General features: G+C 41.9%; 1 long non-coding RNA gene across 1 annotated transcript; it reads right to left on the bottom strand.

The window, feature by feature from the left end:
- Positions 1–6,246: 6,246 nt before the first annotated feature.
- LOC139080692 (uncharacterized) lies at positions 6,247–12,251 on the bottom strand. The gene is made up of 4 exons (XR_011535400.1): positions 12,086–12,251; positions 11,206–11,443; positions 11,020–11,109; positions 6,247–6,478 (listed from the first exon to the last, which is right to left on the bottom strand). It is a non-coding gene; the product is annotated as an uncharacterized lncRNA (long non-coding RNA).
- Between the last annotated feature and the right edge of the window lie 2,439 nt (positions 12,252–14,690).

Genomic DNA, 14,690 nt, shown 5'->3' with positions numbered 1-14,690 from the left:
CTCCTGCCAGTTTTTGTGTGGACATAAGTTTTCAACTCCTTTGGGTGACTGGAGCATGATTGCTGGATCATACGACAAGAGTATATTTAGTTTTTTTGTTTGTTTTTGCCAAGGAAGATTCACCCTGAGCTAACATGTGTGCCACTCTTGTTCTATTTTGTATGTGGGTTGCCAGCACAGCATGGCTGCCAACAAGTGGTATAGGTCTGCACCTGGGAACTGAACCTGGGCCACCAAAGCAGAGCATGCCAAACTTAACCACTAGACACAGGGACAGCCCCAGAGTTTATTTAGTTTTGTAAGAAGCTGTCAAACTGTCTTCCAAAGTGGCTGCACCATTTTGCATTTCTACCAGCAGCGAATGAGAGTTCCCGTTGCTCCACATCCCCGCCAGCTTTTGGTGTCTGGATTTTGGCCATTGTAATAGACGTGTTGTGCTATCTCATTGTTGTTTTCATTTGCATTTCCCTGATGACGTATAATGTGGAGCATCTTTTCATATGCTTATTTTCCATCTGCATATCTTCTTTGGTGGGGTATTTTTTAAGGTCATTAGCCTCCTTTTTTTTTTTTTTTTTATTAATGTTATGATAGATTACAACCTTGTGAGATTTCAGTTGTACATTTTTGTTAGTCATGTTGTGGGTACACCACTTCCCCCTCTGTGCCCTCCCCCCACCCCCCCTTTTCCCTGGTAACCACCGATCAGATCTCCTTATCAATATACTAAATTCCACCTATGAGTGGAGTCATATAGAGTTCGTCTTTCTCTGACTGGCTTATTTCGCTTAACATAATACCCTCGAGGTCCATCCACGTTGTTGTGAATGGGCCAATTTTGTCTCTTTTTATGGCTGAGTAGTATTCCATTGTGTATATATACCACATCTTCTTTATCCAATCATCAGTTTCTGGGTCATTAGCCTCCTTTTTAATCCACTTGTTCATTTTCTTATTGTTGAGTTTTAATTTTTTTGTTTTTATTTTTATCCAAATGATGCATGCACATAATGTTGAAAAAAATCAAGTAATCTATAAGGCTTACTATGAAAATCAACATTTTCCTGAACCCACCTTTGTTTCCTACACCTTAGTGGCAATCCTCTCAACTGATTCGTCTAACAATTACTACTGTATTTCTAAAAATAGACTTATGTTGCTACTTCTTGATTTTTCAGTTCCAGGCATTATCTATTAACTTCCAACGTTGGAAAATGAGGACTTAGTGCTCTCTCACCATCACAGTCCTCCACCTGCATCTCATGTTCACTGTCTCCTCAGCCCCCATTCTACAATGTAGTTAAAATAAAATTTTGGTTAAATATTCCATGTTTATACAGTTTTGACTATATGGCACGATTAACAGATAAGCCATGTAGTATACTGTGTTCACTTTTTCTTTCCTGAACATTTTGTTTTCCGTGGAATTCATAATAGTCTTGTTTGTTTTTAAAAATTTGTTTGCTTTTTTGTGTACTTATGACTGAATCATCTCCAAATTCTTCCCTCGTTGTGCAAACTTCTCAATAGAGTTAACCACGTTAGATAGTCCATTAACTTTATCTTCTTGGAGAAGTCTTCCCTGGAAACTTCTGACTCACTCCAATCTGGGCTGTTTCCTCTCTAAGCTGTCATCTTGGGATCTCCCTTTACCATCTTTCTGAGGGTTCCTGGAGCTTCCTCCAGGTTGGGCCTTCTGTCTCATGGATCCTGTGTCTTCCTCTTTCGATTTACTCCCCTTTCTGGTGAAAAAAATTTGGAAGCACTTACAAGTCTGAAAATATCTTTAACCTACCCTCACACTTAATTGAGAATTTGTCTAGGGATAAAATTCTAGGTTTTAGATTATTTTCCCTCAGAATTTTGAAGACATTTTTCCATGTATTCTGGCTTCCAGTGGGACTGTTGAGAAGTGGGATGCTATTCTGATTCCTGATTCTTTGTATATCACCTGTTTTTTCCTCTTGTAGCATCTTTTCCCTGTCTCCAGTCTTCTGAAATTTCATGTTGATGTGCCTTGGTGTGAGTATTTCCCTTCAATATGTTATGCACTCGGCGGGCACTTCCTATTTCAAACTCATATCCTATGTTTTGGGAAACTTCCCTGAATGTTCCTTTCATTCTTCTTTGTTTTTATAAAGGACCCTGTTCTTATTTCATGAGTTTAATATCTTCCCTTATCACTCTGAAGATATTAATTGTAGCTTTTCTTTTGAAATATTCTTCTCCTCTCATCATCTCTGTTTCATCCAAGTTGCTTTTCCTGTTTATTTGTTTTGTATCTTTCATATTAGAGGCTTTCCTTAAATGTTCAGGGGCCTCTGGATGTTCACTTAATTTAAGAAAAGCATCCTAAGAAACAGATTAGAATCTCTATACATGAGTGCGGCTTAACAACAATGGGTATCACTGTAGAGTGATCTGGCCAGGCCATTTCATTAGAGGACACCCCCACCCTCACCCATGTCAGTGTCATTAGATCTTTTCTCAAGGGCTGGACAGATTCTCAAGAGAAGACTTCCAATTTTCTGCTTGGATGGAAGACCCAAGCCTGCCTGCCAGCAGACCAGGAGCTGATTAAGGGAAGAAGTGATACATGTATCAACATTCAGTGAGTAAAATTTCACTTAAAATCTCTGGTTTTAGTGTGGTACCCTCCTCCTGAACTATGTCTGGTGTTCCCTAGTCCAGAGAACACTTTCCTGGGTAGGAGAGATAATATGGACATCTAACTGCTTTTTTTAAAAAACAGCTTTATTGAAATATAATTCACAGAGGATACAACTTCACCTAAACGGAGTGTACTATTCAACAGTTTTTAGTATATTCACAGAGAGCATCCATCACTACAATCAATTTTAGAACATTCTTATTACCTCCAGAAGAAAACCCATCCAGATTAGCAGAAGTTCTCCATTCTTACCTCCCACTAGACCTACACAACCCTTAATCTACTTCCTATTTCTATGGATTTGCCTATTCTGGGCCTTTCATATAAACGGAAGCATACAACATGTGGTTCTTTGTGACTGGCTTCTTTCACTTTGCATAATGTTCAAGGCATGCTGTTGTGGCATGAATCAGAACTTCATTTCTTTTTATTGCTGACTAATATTCCATTGTATGGATACACCACATTCTATCTGTCCATTCATCCATCTAACCACTTTTTAAGTAGACTTTCATCCAATCTGCTGATTGTAGCTCAACTTCAACCTCATTTCAAGAAGAACCTCCAGTCACCAATTCCTAAGTCTTTTGGGGGATCTTCAGTGTAAATTAGATTGCTTTCTCAGTTTCCCAATTACCATTATAAAATCTGGCATTCTCAGATCTCCTAAGTAGCTATCATTTGGCCAGTTACTTTCCAGCACGCAAACTTTTGGTATTGTTGTCTCCTGATCTATTCTCTCTGTCTTTGTGATTTATGCCTTTTTCCCCACTAGCTCCCTTTACTGTATGTTAGAACAGTTTAGAAGAGAATGAAGGCTAATGTATACAATTAATCTGTCATCTTCAACTAAAATGCCTAAAATCAATCTGTAATAATACAAGAAGATATGGTTTTAGTCCAATTTTATGAAATCAACAGAAATAGTATAAAAAACACCAACATCATGGGCTGTCCCAGTGGCGTAGTGGTTAAGTTTGGCACTCTCTGCTTCAGCAGCCTGGGGTTCACAGGTTCAGATCCTGGGTGTGGACCTACACCACTCATCACACCACGTTGTGGCAGTGTCCCACATACAAAAAATAAAGGAGGATTGGCACAGATGTTAGCTCAGGTCCAATCTTCCTCACGAAAAAAATAAAATAAAATAAACCAACATCATAAAACAACAATAAACAGTTAACAGACAAATATATGCATGCAACAAGCTATGAATAATATACAATGTGGCTCTGGTTTTTGTTTTAAATAAGTATGACCAACAGAAATATCTCTGCCTTGGTCCTTCCTGATCCTTCCATTGCGCCTGGTTCATTGTCATCTGATGATCCTTTTCTGTGTCCCACACTGTCCCACAACCCATGCCTGTATCAGGAAGCATTTTATAGTAACTGCAGCGAATTCTCAGTCTCTCAGTCCACCACTGCTCCTTAAATAGACTCTTCAGCATGTTCTCTGGTTCTGCTGGTGCACGTTCCCAATTTCCTCCTGAATGTTTCTACATGCCACTGAAACATAAAGAGATCCGCTTGCCTCCAAGATCCAGTGAAAATGACTTCAGCATGTGCCCTTTCCTGGAAACAACTTTTTCAGTTGCAGCAGCTGCTGAGCAATGTGGTCAGTTACACAGACTACCTATGTCTCTACTATGAGACTGCTACTGCGTCTCATGTCACAGATCATCTGGAACAGACTTAAGAACAAGACACAGGAAATAACAGGATCAATGATTATCGTATAGCAGTGCTTCCTGAAAACATAGTTCCCCACAATTCAACAGTCATTGAATCTGTTATTTCTTGTGTCTTGTTCTTAAGTCTGTGACATATGATCTATGACATGAGACACAGTTCCTATAATATATTTTATATTTGTTCAGCAAGTCTTTTTATACATAGGATTAGGCTGAATATTAGCCTTGTTCTGTCTGAATTATAATATGTTACAAATTAGAATAATCCGTGACAAAACCACTTTAAATTATAACTCTGCCCCAGCAAGTGATAATTATTTTATTAAAGTATTTCATATCTAGTCACTCTGCAGAGTGCTGACTCCCAGCTTGAAGTCTCACCTTATGCCTGTGAGTCAGCATGCATCTGTGGGCCTCAATGTCTCAGAAAAACTTAGCTTAGTGGACCAGGCTTGCAGACCTGGGGAAGACATGGAAATTCCAACTTTCCATCCAGAATCTTCTTCCAACTTGCTGTGTGGCCTTCTACATCTCATTTCCTACTCACTCAGTTATTTCTTCGTTTCAGCATGAAAATGGTGTCTATTGGCTTCTCAGGGGCATTGTGAGAAAGGGGAAACTGGTGGTCAAAGAGAAAATGAACTGGAGTATTGAGATCCCCTCAACAGTTCTGAGCTGAAGCAGGAAGAGATTCAAGGCAGGACCGGAAACCCCAGCACGCATCCAGCCAAAACCAAAGTCTTGTTGTTGTTATAGAGAAAAGGGAACGATGTCTGATTTTAACATTCACACATTCCAAGCCACAGTCTTCCAAGCCCTTCTCTTGCCGCCAAGCCTGCTGGTGGGAGCCAGGTCTACAGGAAAGTTTCCAGAAAGCAGATTTTGGCAAAAGTTGCCTTTAAACCTGCAGAGAATACAGTTCAGTTTTCTTTTTTTTTCTAAGAACATTTTCATTCCTTTTTGCCACAGAATTTCATGGACTATGTTTATTTTTCCTTCTCAGGTCATAGTATGTGGATTTTTCATAGATGTGAGGAACAGACATTTCTTTCCTTTTTTTTTCTTGTTTCCTTACAAAATTCTTTCAGCTTGTAGGTGGAGTTGAAGTCTAAGATTGTGTTTTAGAGAATACTTTTTCTTCTGTTATCATTAAACTACTTCAGAGAAAAGAGGAAGTACCACAGTCTACTTTCTGACTGCTTTGAAAAGAGGCTAACGCGTTGAGGGAAATGAATGATTGTTGATTTTACTTACAGTCTTTGGACAAATGGCCTATGTGGCCCTGAGCCCTGGCACCCAGAGAGGGCAGTGGGCTGTGGGTCTGTTTCAGATAGTTTTGTATACCAAAAACACCCTGTGCAAGTGCACTGGTTTTAGAGGAATGTCCAAGAAAATTGCCCTCCTGCTCCTCACAACGTGTCATTACGGAAAAATAGAAGGCCGTACATTCCAATCTGATTTTCATTTAACTCTGCAAGCTATGAATTTTGCCATGAGGTAAGAGGCTGATTCAGAGCCCCAGAATCCTTTTGGTGCCACAGACACTATTTTAAAATGGACATTCCTTCAGGTTTCTCAGTATGATTCTGCCAGGGGCATGGAATAAGCAGGGCTCTGTCTGATAAGAACTCCCAGTCCTGGTAAACAAGAACCGGGATGCCTGGTGGCCAAAGTAACTGCCTTATTTTTTAAAGGTTAGGAGTTCAAATCTTGTGGGTTTGCACTTGAGTTAAAGTATGCACGTATCCTGCTTGGAGAAGCAATAACATTACACCATGGAATCTGGCCTACCCACAGCTAAGTTCTGGCTACAATTAATTAAACAAATACTCCTATGGAATTCTTTACCTTGTAGATCCTGAACAAAGTGTCTACATTCCAGAAGACGTAGGAAAGCTTTATTTTCCAAGCTTCCTGCTCTCTACAGTGTATATGTACTTGAATTCCACCACATCGACTAGAGTTCATACTTGACACATTCTTTAAATGTTGATGTACCTGTAGCCTCAGGCCTCCTTTCCACTCTTCAATTTCTTTTCTCCTGATTTTCCAGGGAGGTAATTTACAGATTGAAAGGCATGCTCTTTGTACTCATGACCCATTGGAAACAGACTCTGTTGGAAGAAAATATAACCTGTAACAGGGCCTATGATTTTAGTGATTCAACCTTCATAATACGTAGTTTTTCTATAGCATTTTACTGTTTATAAAGCACTTTACATATATGAGCTCCTTTCAGCCTCATAGCCATGAGTTAAAGTTAATATTGTGCCCATTTTGCGGACAAAAAAAAAACGAGACCCAGAGTTGTTAAGAGACTCAGCAAGTTGGTGTCAGAGCTGGTACTCCAGCTCAGACCTTTACAGCTCTAAAGGTTTTCATCACTATTGTGGAATTGCCTCTAATAGCAAAAAACTGCCATAGAATCACATTCGTGTTCCAGATTTTGTTGGTGGTCCCACTTTATTGAGCTGTGCTTGGTGGCACTGCCATCATGGAAAGAGAATAAATACCGAGGCTCCCTGTAGATGCTGAACACTTAATAGTATCAACAGTTGAATTGACTTGATTAAATTATCTGCTTCCCCATTCCCTCCTGGACACCCACAAATAAAGGGAAATAACCAGCTCTGTGTGCCCTCTTGCTCCAAGAAAGACTGAAACTGGAAACATCCCAGTATTGTGACTTGAAGTTACCTCAACAGGAAGTTCTGTTTTTTAAATTAAAACTCCAGTCAGTTTCTTTTTAGTTGTTCTTATCGCCAGTGGGGGCTTGGGGCAAATAGTTCCCAGGAAAGCTTTCGATATATACGTGACATGAAGACAATAATGATACCTGCTCCCTACCTACTTGGCAAGTGTTGGGAAAAACAACCAGATAATGTCTATCATGTGCTTTGAATGCCTAGAAAGAAAGATAAGGTTTATGTGCAAGGGTATAATTATATTGAGTCAGCAATGACATCATTGTCTATATTTCACGTGTGTGGTTGTTGTCTAAGTCACTGCCGAATATAATTTGGCTCTCATGTTTGATGTTTTAAAGACATGATGATGCTACAATAAATTAGCAGAAGAGCATAAGTTGGGAAGGTAAGGCATCTTCTTCTTTTAAAAATTCCTGTAAGACCGAAATTTATTTTAGGCTATCTTGCCCAGCTGGTCCTGCAGTTAGGACCATCTCCAAGGTTCGCAAAACACCCCTTCCATTTCTATGTTGGTCAAGGGATGCCCCCTCTAGAAAGGGCCAGCGTGCTGTGGCAAGTGGTGACCTGAGGAGGAGAGAAAATGTGTCCAATTCTGTGAATGGGCTACCAAAATGTGAAAGCCCAAATGGAGGATGTCTATGGCCATGCTTCTAGAAAGTCTACGCCTGTCAGGCCTGTCCCCACAGAACAATGCCCTGTCCCACGCCTAGCAGGACCATACCTGATGACCTGCCACCAACCACCATTTAAAATTGTTTAAAAGAATAACTCTACAAACTAAAACCGCAGTTGGTAACGATATTGAGTGCCTGTTTGTGTGCCAGGCACTGTGGGAGGTACTGGAGACAGAGCTAGAACGCTATTCCTCAGAGAAACAGTGTCCAGTGAGGAGAAGACAAGCCCGGAGCAAGACCAGCACCCAGCACAGTGTCTGCACGCAGGAGGACTCGAAACGCACGTGCTGAATGAATGAGCAAGATGTGCTGCAGGGTGACGAGGACGCGACAAAGGAAAGCAGGAGCGCCACGGGAACACGTAACAGGCAGCTCGCCAAGAGTAACACGAGGAGGAAGGAGACTGCAGGAAAGACGACGCACAACGGCCGCACAGGAAGCTGTGGGGAAGCACGTGGCTGACGATGACAAGAGCGTTAAGTGCCAGAATTTTTATTTTATCCTAGTTCACTTTTTTTAAAAAACGCTGTTCACAGCCCACACTTTTTAAAGCGTTAAAAAAATAACGCTGTTCTACCCACTGTGTGAAAAATTCTACGTTACTAGAAAGGATTTTCTCTTCTGCATATCTGTTGGCCTTGCGGTCGAGGACCAGACAACAGAATGGAAATGTCTGCTCGGGAGCGTGAACGTTTCTGCCATTGAGCACAGTCCATCCCCAGCCCATCTCCATGTTATCTGTCTTTGCGGAGTCCTGCCAACCATCTGTATTAGTTTCCTATTGCTGCTGGAACAAATTACCACAAGCGGTGGCTCAAGAAAACAGAAATCGATTTTCTTACAGTTCTGGAGACTGGAAGTCTGTATCAGTTTCACTAAGCTGAAATCAGGGTGTTGGCAGAGCTCCTCCCTGAGGCCCTAGGGAGAATCCATTCTCTGCCTCTTCCTCCAGCTGCTGGGGGCTACTGGCATTCATTGGCTTGTGGCCACATCGCTGGGATCTCTGCTTCCCTGGGTGCATTGCCTTCTCCTCTGCTGATTGCTGGCAAGCCTTACTCTCCCTGCCTCTTATGAAGACACTCAAGACTGCATTGGGGGCCCAGCTGGATACTCCAGGACAATCTCCCATCTCAAGATCCTTACCTTAATCGCATCTGTAGAGTCCTGTTTTGCCACATAGGTTCCAGGGATTAAGACATGACTATCTTCTTTGGCAGGGAGTGAGGCGAAATATTCCACCTACCATGCCATCACCGTCTGAATCACTGGGTCTCTAGTACAAACCTGCTAAATATCTCAGTTGCCTTTCTCCTTACTTTCCTTCAAGAAGGCAGAATAACTACTCTCTTTTTTCTTTAGGGAAGAAGAAAAATGGGCCAAAGGAAGGGAGAGAACTTTTACTGAGCTCCTACTGTGTGTTAAATAATTTACTTGCACTCCTCATAACAAGATTGCCACCATTTTGCAGATGAGAAAAGTGAGGCTGAGAGAGCCCAAGTAACTAGTCCAACATCTCCCAGCGGGTAAACAGTAGAGACAGAATTTGAACACAGATCTGTCTGATTTCAAAGGCCATGTCCTTTCCACTACACCAGCATTCCTCAAATTTCATTAATTCTCTGACACTTCACATAGGAAAAAAATTCTTACAGACCCCAGTTTGAGCAATACTACAAGAAACCATGGTATCCTCCCTCTTGAGAACTCCATTGTCAAGGATCTTCACAGTACGACCCAGGACGGCTGCTGCTTAGGAAAGGTTTTAATGGAACAAAGCATTTACTACTAATAGGACTTTAGCACTAGTGATCTGTTAATATTATAGATGCAAGTTAATTATTTCCACCACAGAGATGCCTCCGGAACTTCTGTCACGTTCAAGTAAATGGCTGTGGCATTTTCTGAGCTTAATCTAAATGAAAGTTTACCTGGATGTCCCACACAAGCTTTGTAGATTAAAAATGTCACCCTCGGGGCCGGCCCCGTGGCCAAGTGGTTAAGTTCGCATGCTCTGCTTCGGCCACCCAGGGTTTCACCAGTTCGGATCCTGGGCACGGACATGGCACTGCTCATCTGAGTCATGCAGAGGTGGCATCCCACATGCCACAACTAGAAGGACCCACAACTAGACATATACAACTATGTACCGGGGGGGCTTGGGGAGAAAAAGGAAAAATAAAATCTTTAAAGAAAAAAGTCACCCTCGTTCTAGCATATGCTAACCAACTATAATGATATTGAAGCCTAATGCTTATCATACAATTAGTGGATTACAATTACTATGGGCCAGGCACTGTTCTAAGCACTTTATGTAAATTGACATATTTGATACTCATGAGAATCCCATGAGGAAGGTCATATTCTTCTCTCCCTTTTACAAATGATAAAACTGAGGCACAGAAAGGTTAGGTAATTTCTCCAAAGTCACACAGCTAGTAAAAGGTGCAGAACTAAGATTAAACACAAGTTGTGTGGTTATAGACACCATCTTTTAACACAACTGAGAACAAGCATGCTTCCTCTGTGTCTAAACTCATTTCCTGGGCCCAGGCCTGAGATCTGAGCCCTGTCCCTGCCTCCGTCCTCCCTGGTCTGGAGCGGTTTTGCCCCATCAGGCTCTTCCTTGAGATGTTATGCTTACAGTTCACTGTGTAGTCACCCAGGACGCAGCCAAGGTGGAAGGACACTGTCCCTACATTGTATACTAGGAATTCCAGTCCATTCTACCTACCACCCATTCCCAAAAGCGTCTGCAGTGAAGGGAGAAGTGGAGCATCCGCTCCACCATCCCACACTGTTGCCACCCTAAGCCCCCAGTCTACCCTTTGGTGACCTTTTTCCTTCAGAGGTTTCCTTGGAAAAATACTCGAGTTACAGCAAGGGCGTCATGTGGCTTATCTCTGTCTTCCTAGGAATGCATGGGCCTCCAATTCCAAGAGCCCCCTTGCGTTCTTAATCATTTCTTCAGTTTTCATGACCCATTAGACATTTTTGCACTGAATCTCAAGTATATGAGGACAATTCAGTTCTAGGTGGGCTTCAGATCCAGCTGATCGCCTACGCTATTTCACAGCAACACCATCCAAGGCGTAGCACTTTCTCACATTCCTGGAGATCTGATCTTCTCCAACACACACTCCTAAGAAGATCAAAATCCCAGTATCAAATGTGCAAGAATGCGTTCTACCCAAAGAAATGTACTTGGTTTGTTTTCTTGTTTGCATTTCTGGAAGATATATTCCTGGTCCCCGTCCGAATGAAGAGGCTGATTACCTGATCTTGGAACCCGCTTCCCTGTGAATAGATTGACAATCCTCAAAAGGTCCCAGTGAACAATGGAAGCTGTTCAAGTGGCTGGACAATCTAGAGGCAAGAGGAGCAACTCACTGTAGAAAATTATAATAATATAGATATTAAGTAAGTTCAACTGTCTGAGTTTCTCAAATTATACCTACTTACTCTGAGGTGAGCATAGCCAAGTTAGTTCCAAAACAAGGAATTTTTCTCATTTTTTAATCACTGATTTCTAGTTCCACTCCTAAGACTCCAGGCTCTGAAGTGGTCACCCCCACCAGTTTTCTCCTACACAGTCCAGTTTTGGGTCTGGGTCTGGCATCTAAGGATTTGTCAGCAGCCACAGCAGTACCATCTCTCTCCTTGGACCTCATCTTTTGGTTTCTGGACTCAACCCCAACATCTAGAAGTTTGCAAGCAGAAAGATATGTTCCCGAATAAGGAAGTCAATAGGAGATCCGTGTTTACACTTTCCATTCCTTTCCCATTCCCTGTACTCAGAGGGCCTTTCAATCTATTTAATCAGCTTCCCTAAACTGTAAGCTCGTCAGAGAAAAAATCCTGCTGATGCTTTGTTATTCCTTCATTTTTCTTGGTCAGTGCCCTGCAGACAACGCATGTGGCTGACAGACAGTAAGCAACAAAGTCTACGCCTCTAGTGGGGTGGGCAGTCTGCATATGCCTCCTGGTTCCTCTGAAAAATGACCACTCTGATTTTATTATTTAGTATGGTTTTTATTAGGAGAGGTCAGTTATTCCGAGGGGCAGATTTTTCTATCAACTGATCAAGAAATCTGCTGGAAGCTTTGCCATCTTAGGAATCCAGGTTGAAAGAAAACCATGCAAAATGCGGCTCTGGGAGAATGAGTTCCTTTCTGAACAGGGCTGGCCCTGATTTGACCCTGCCTCTCCAAGGTCCCAGCAACTCTTGGACGGAAAACCGAAATGTTATACATATTTGTCATTCTAGTTTCCCAGCCTTTAAACATCCTTCCCATTTGGGGGGAACCCCAGAATAGAGGGAAGGCAAGACCCCAATTCCTACTTTAGAAGCCAAAGAGGGCAGAGAGTTTCTATCTTTGCCCCAGAAACTAGGAAACCAGCACATCACTTGGGCTCAGCCCATCAGAGACCCCATCATGTCATCTAGGACCTGAAGCCTGTGGGGAGGCAGAAGTCATTTGCAGTGGCTGTGGTGGATTTGAGTGCCCGCAAGCATAGCAACCAATGCCTGATCAGAGCCCAGCAGCATTATGACACGTGTCCAGCAGTGACAGCAGCAGCGGCGCACCCTAAGTGGACTATCCCTCTGGCAAGATCTTGGCTGTGTCCTGCCTCCCTCAATTTTTATTCATTTTCATCACCTGGTTCTCTAGCCTTCCCACTGATTCTGTGAGCTGCACAACACTCTTCCAATAAGTTCACTTTCCGCTCAAGTCAACTAGGAGAGATTTTGCTTGGTAGCAACCAAGAATTCCGACTGGTCTGCCAACGTCCTCCCATGGACACATGATCCAGTAACAAGTTAGTATGGAGGGCTTGATTGGGCCATTTCCTTGTCCCAGGTGGACCATTCCGCCATGTGTGAATTGCTTTACCCTCAATCTGAAGGAGCTGTCCGCACTCCAAGGACAGACACAGAGGACCTTAGAAGACAAGCGCTATGGAACCCCAAGCAAACCAAGATAACTGACTAGAAGTGGGAGGAACAACCGACGGCTTCTCCGCAGGCAGGTGGATGTGTCCACTTAAGCACGAATGAAAAGTATAGAAACTTAATGTTGATTCTTTTTTAAAAATAAAGTTTATTTTGTTTTTCAGCTGAAATATAGAAATAATTCATGTTCATTGTTGAAGATATGGGGCAAACAAAAATAGACACAGTATATGTATGTATATGTACATATATGTACATAGTATATATATATATATATACATAGTATTTATATATATATATATAGCATATATATATATATCCCCAGGTGCTAAATAAAAGACAGTGAACTCTGTCTTCTGGCTGAGAAGAACATTTCTCAAAATGTTTCCCATGTAACACTTACTCCTCCATCTGTTAACGGCTGCTAAAGATATCATATAAAAAGAGATGTTCTTGATCAGATAAGTTTGAGAAGTGCTGAGTTAAAGTTGAACACGTTTCTTTATTGTCTGAATTTTCAGAGTTCTAACACCCTAGAGTGCAGTGTGATTCTCAAGGACAGCAGCATTTTCCAACACATTTGACACAGAACGCACATTCGAAAACACCTTTCCAGGGACTAGTGTTCTGGGGAGTGCTGACCCAGAAAGCTTAGAACTTCATATCGTTTTACCTTCCTCCCGCTTCTTTAGTTAAGAACCACTTCAGAGTCAGCAGGGGAAAAGGAGAATGTATTTCAGATACACAACAGCAAAATTTGGAAGTGAAATAACAGAAGGGGACCTTGGAAGTAATCTTCCTTTGCTGAATTATTTACAAAGATGTAAGAATATCCTCTAGGGAATGACTTTTATAGACAAACATCACAATTCATACCTGAGAGAACTGAGAAGAGAGCAATCTTGCCTTGAGAAATGTTGCTGTATAAATGGGTCTATCCACATTTAAGTAGAATATCTAGTCAGCTTACTAGAGCACTGAACTGCCAGTCTAAGGAGGTTAACTTAATGTTACTCAATATCATTTTAGTACTGCCTTTCCAAAAAAGGGCAGTTCCATATGAGAAATTTTTTAAATGATACAAACAAGGACAAGTGAGAAAATAGAACACAAAAAGTATAATTTAAGACAATGAGAATATCCTCACAGGAATCTTCGGCAAGAAATCCTGTCTTCACCTCATCGCTCTCATCTAACCTAATGTTTGGTCAGACTCCAAGGGGAATCTGTCACAGAATAAGTGTGAAAACATGGCTTCTTCCATTAAACCAACAGGTTTGAATGCCCATTTGACACATGCAAAAATTGAGGGGAACAGGAAGTAAAAAAGAATCCCGAAATGCGTGATATCTCCTAACACACATCTTATCCACCACTTTTGAGTCCATTCTGTGAACTTGCTTTATGCCAAAACCCAGCCGCAAACCTCCTGCAATACTCCTGAATCTGGTATCTGTCATTTTTGGAAAAAACTAAATGTTTAGGAAAGTCTGGGAATTACCAGAGTTCAACCAGTACCTTTTTTCTGTGAAGGAGCCTAAAAGAGATTCTAAGGCAACTTCCTGATTTTTTGCCTGAAACTTCCATCCTGCTTCTGTTTGGAGAGGTGCTCAGCAGACCCCCATTACTGAGCCGGAGAGCGGGAGCTCCGGGTGACCCTTGGGAGGGCAACGGAATCTGAGAATAGCAAAGCTGGAAGGGACCTTAAGATCATCTCCTCTAGCCCAACCCCCTCTATTTACAAAAACATGAAGCCTGAAACCCACCCAGAATCCTGAGAGGGAATGCGCTTTCCTCTCTTCTTCTATTTTTGTGCAATTTTCCCATGGCATCTAGCCAGAGCATCTACATCAGTAATGTCTAGAGGATTTATGAGGCCAAGTGATCCTTTGGGTTTCTACGCAGACCTAAACAGGAAACCCACACAAGGAAATGCCCTTTCTGTTTGCAGGGCGAATTCTCAGGATGCTTTCCCCAGAGTGCCCTGGCTGGG

This window comes from Equus przewalskii, chromosome 31, assembly GCF_037783145.1.
Source record: "Equus przewalskii isolate Varuska chromosome 31, EquPr2, whole genome shotgun sequence".
Taxonomy (NCBI): domain Eukaryota; kingdom Metazoa; phylum Chordata; class Mammalia; order Perissodactyla; family Equidae; genus Equus; species Equus przewalskii.
This window is presented reverse-complemented; position numbering and strand designations above follow the sequence as displayed.